Source organism: Typopeltis vanoorti, chromosome 8 (genome assembly GCF_054136105.1).
Source record: "Typopeltis vanoorti isolate ZY-2024b chromosome 8, IOZ_Tvanoo_1.0, whole genome shotgun sequence".
NCBI classification, from domain to species: Eukaryota; Metazoa; Arthropoda; class Arachnida; order Uropygi; family Thelyphonidae; genus Typopeltis; species Typopeltis vanoorti.
This window is the reverse complement of record NC_143556.1, coordinates 136,078,001-136,082,555: the sequence shown is the minus strand read 5'-3', so window position 1 is coordinate 136,082,555 and position 4,555 is coordinate 136,078,001. Positions and strand designations below refer to the sequence as shown.

General features: G+C 34.0%; 1 long non-coding RNA gene across 1 annotated transcript; it reads left to right on the top strand.

Annotated features, from left to right (window-relative positions):
• The first annotated feature begins 1,243 nt into the window (after nt 1-1,243).
• On the top strand, nt 1,244-2,198 carry LOC150104368 (uncharacterized). Its single transcript, XR_016548695.1, has 2 exons — nt 1,244-1,339; nt 1,845-2,198. It is a non-coding gene; the product is annotated as an uncharacterized LOC150104368 (long non-coding RNA).
• Nucleotides 2,199-4,555: the final 2,357 nt, after the last annotated feature.

The following is a 4,555-nucleotide window of genomic DNA, read 5'->3' as shown; positions in this document are numbered from 1 at the left end:
ACTGGTGAGAGCATATATCCCACTTGGAAATGGGATCCATGTAAACATGTCGTTACAGTTTCTGTGCTGTGTTCTGTTGGGTGGAAATAACGTATTACGCTGTCTGCTCCCTTAGAGGTCTCGCATGCACCCATGTTAAGTATTGATATTTCGTGGGAACAGATCTAATCAGTTTCAGGTGATGTTTCCATTACGTACCGAAAGATTATTGCTTTCTCTGAAACTTTCTTCTCCGCATTTTTTTTTTTTTTTTCCTACACTGGTGCACAGCAACTAAAGGAATGCTGATATGATATTGTTAGATGAACTGAAACGTACTCTTAATATGCAAAGCAATTTGTTTAGAACTTCTCTTTTGTAGAAAACTTTCTGTACAAAGTTACTTTATTTTATTTGCACAGAAATTTGATAATATTTGTAAATAGTCAAGTTCGATTTGAACGTGTAACTTATCAGAAAAAGCGTTTGAATGAGAAGATTTTGCCCAGCTTCCTTCACACGAATAATGTCTTCGACTGTGGGAAAATGTTAATTCTTTGTATTATTGCAAAAATCTTTTTCGTCGTAACAGATTCTTATCATATTACTTTTCTATTAGACTTTATTAAAGAAGTTAAAGTTGTTTCAGTTTCTTGTCTTCAACTCAGAAACTTTGCAAATTTACTGACCATACTCATTAGACAGCAGGGGCGAATTGGTCTTGAAATTCACGCTTGCTCTTGTTATCATTCAGGGAGTGAGAGGTGTGATTGAAGTCTGATTAGCGGAATAATGAATTACTGGCCATTTAAAACTATATATTTAGAAATTTATGTACATTTAATCATACAAATACAACATTTATTTTACAAATGATATTCTATCTTTTTCAATTTAGCTACTTGAATACAAATTCTACCCTACAGTTCTACTGGTCAATAACATCGTCATAAAAAGTTGGTTGTAACTTAATTTTCTCAAGCAACACGCACACTTGTAAAGGCTGGCAGAAGCTCACTGGCTAGAGCTACGTTGACTGTGTATGGCCTGTGTTTAAGCAACAGAGTGAGACGACGTGAAATGGCTATGCGCGCGCATGAAATCACAGTGCTACTTCGAGGACTTGGAAGCTCCTACGAGCAAGCCAAGGCAGCTTTGACTAGACGAGCAAGCATCGGCCTTCGATACACAACGCAAAGCTCAATTATTGCCGCGCTAGCTTAAGATGTCTTCTGTCTACAAAAATAAAAGCCTAAATGGAATGCTTAAAAATGCATGCATTTATTAACAAATAAATATTACTTCTTTCTCAAGTAATGAGCTTGCGCAGCAAGCATGGAGAATTCGCCCCTGTTGGAGAGTAAGTTTATAAATTAATTTATCAATAATTAACTGAAGATTTGAAATACAGTAATTATATTGAAATAAATACTGACATGGAATTTACATTATTGCCTTTGTCTATTATTGTTAATCTCCACCTGTATAAAAATATTCGGTAAAGCTTCATCGATATTCTTAATACACGTCCAGTCTGTACCATTTTCCTTTTCGCATACGAATCCGCATGAAATGGTCAACAGTATTCACAAGCTGATGCCCCTGTTTGTGAACTGGGCAGATTATAGATCTACAGCATTGCTTAGAAATCTTTAAAAGCTCGAAGATTTGTAGTATTGTGCTTTATTAAAATAAATTTGAAGAAGAAGTATGAGTAAATTCTTAATATAGTTAGTATTATATCTGAAATATCTTAATATTCTTAGATTCCACATAATTTCTCCTCATTGTCCTCCCCTTTCCAAAAAAAAAAAAAAAAAAATCCTAAATCTATTTCTGTTGATTACTTCTTTTAATATTTTCAGAACAGAAGGTGCGATCTCTAATATATTTCCAGAAATGAAGTGAAGAGGGGAGTCCATACAATTGCATCACCCGTTTTTCAAAGAAAGGCACGCATATATATATATATATGAACAACCTCTGTCTCTGTTCGATGGAATTGAAAGGGAATCGAATCAGCTTTGCTGATGATACGGCAACAGTTTTCTAATCAAGCGCATGCCAACTTTAAAGCATGGAATCTGATTTCTTAAGCCTGCACATATGGCCAGTGAAAACAAAATCAAAATCAACATTCAGAAAATTAAATTTATCCTATTGGAACTAATGGGTAGAGAAGTAATCTCGCTAATTAAATACCATATCACTTCCTGCGACTCCAGAAGTGACTGCATTTGCAAAACATCCAGAAGGTCCACACCTACCAGTATCTGGGCATACACGTGGGTCATAATCTAAAATGGACAACTATATCCAAACAGTTGCAAACAAACAAAGGTACAGATTGCATGACATTAAACGCATTGTATCGCCTAAATTTTTGCCACTGATTATTACTAGTATATTCAAGAATTTGGTATGGGATTTGTAGGTGGAGGAAGCATGCAAAAATATCCCTGTCAAATTACGCAGTTTATGCAACAGAATATTAAACAAAATCTTCAGTTCTGATCTTACTGCATTTAACAACACTAACTTCATCCTCCTGACCGTCAGGCAGATATACCTTAAGAGCATGCTTACCTTTTTGCATCGAAATAAAAATTGGATTAGCCTCAATGACTAGAACCGTATCACCAGTCTACTTTTCAAGGTGCTGCAGAAACAAAAAGTATCCTACAGCGCCATTTTACATTCCTGGCACCAAGAATCTTTAACTCTCTTTAAGGAAGAGCTCAGAAATGAGAAAGCAGAAGCAACCTTTAAGAGAGAATTAAGATATTTACTGCAGCCATAAATAACGCTAAAACATTGCTTTTACCTAGATAAGTTCAGACTTGCTTGCGCAGTTTAAATGCATGTATATATTATTATTAAATAACTATTCTCATTTACAAAAATATTGTTATAGAGCATAATAATTATTAGGTTATTATTATGCTCTAGAATAATTATACACACACACTGGCCACTGAAAATAATTATACACACACACACACACAATAACAACAACACATGAATCTTGGACGAATCATTTGATCCTTTAGATTCATACTGTAGCACGGTAGAGTACACACCAATATTTAATGTGATAATCAGTACAGAATTTTGTAGGAAAAAGCAATATATATATATGTAAATAAATGTACGTAAATGTATCGTAAAAAAAGTACCATAAGTGAAAGACTAAAACTATATTAGAATTTTACAAAATTTCATTCTACTTTATAGCGAAACGAAGACACGTGTTACCACTATATTTGTGTACTTGTACTCTTACCAGTATACGTGTGCATAATATAAATGCAGATATGAATGAATGAATATTAGGATTGCAAAGTTTAATATATAGAAAAAAGAATAAGATCGGCTGCTGATAAACTTATGCCAAAACAATATCAGTAAGAAACTCCTGTACTTCAATTTCTGTTAAGAGCAATATCAGCAGAGCCTGAAGGCTTTTGTTTTATCACCTGCGGTTTGTCGTGTGTGTGGAAGCTTCCTCGCATGAGAAGTAACACACCTAGGATGGAATTCCCTTGAAGTGTATGAAGAGAATGTTTTTGCAGATATGATATGATACTGTATATCACGAAAATAGAAACTAGATTATTATTATTATTTGCAGAACAAACATTTTTGTGATTCTGAGTGTTATTTAATATAATAATAAATGCAAGAGATTGTCTTTATAAGCAATGGGGCTGGAAGAGTGAGAATGGTGAATTAGTGTCAAAGCTGAATACTATTTCTGGTGAATGAAAAATGATCACTGATATATGGGAATAATGGAAAGAAAATATACGAGCAAGCACACAGATAATAGTCAAAGAGAAAACTGGACGCAAAAAAAAAAGAAGAAGTAACCGATTTTTGCAATTATTTTCTAAAGATGCCCTGTCAGTTTGAAAAATGCTTCAGGATGAAAGAAAGAAGAAATTATGATATTTAAATATATGTAATTTTACATTTTAAAAGAAAATAGAAAAAAAAAAGAAAGAAAATACAGGTAGGTTGTTCCGAAGAATAATAACCCACCTTCGTGTATATTCATTCCTTTCCAGAGAGGATGAACAAAGAGGAAGAAACTTCATGTTGAAATGCGAATGATTCTTCAGATGTTTTCACAGATTTAGAGGCAAGTTTGGAATTGCTGATGCCAATTCATAAGATCAGGGAACATTCAAATATCACGGAAGTATTAGTAGAAGATATTGCAGGAAAATTGAACGACTCTGTGCCATGGAGAGAATTGAATCATTCATCAGGTAGGCCGTCATTCGACCTAATTGATCTTCAAGAATAAAAGACACTAAAGAGTAACCTTTGTACCACTCTTTGATGTCTAAAAATAAATAAAGCTTTCTCTTTTCGTACTTAGTAGAGAATCCCATCATAGTGTATGAACGACATATTGTTTTGAAGACCTACGATGCTACATTATTATTCAAGCAAGGCTGCTAGACATTCTCCAGTTGGAAGAATACTTCTCATATTGATGATCGTAATTCTCTCAAAAAATTGTATTTATTATTAAGAGAGACCTCCAGGGAGTCAGGAACTCATCGAAGGA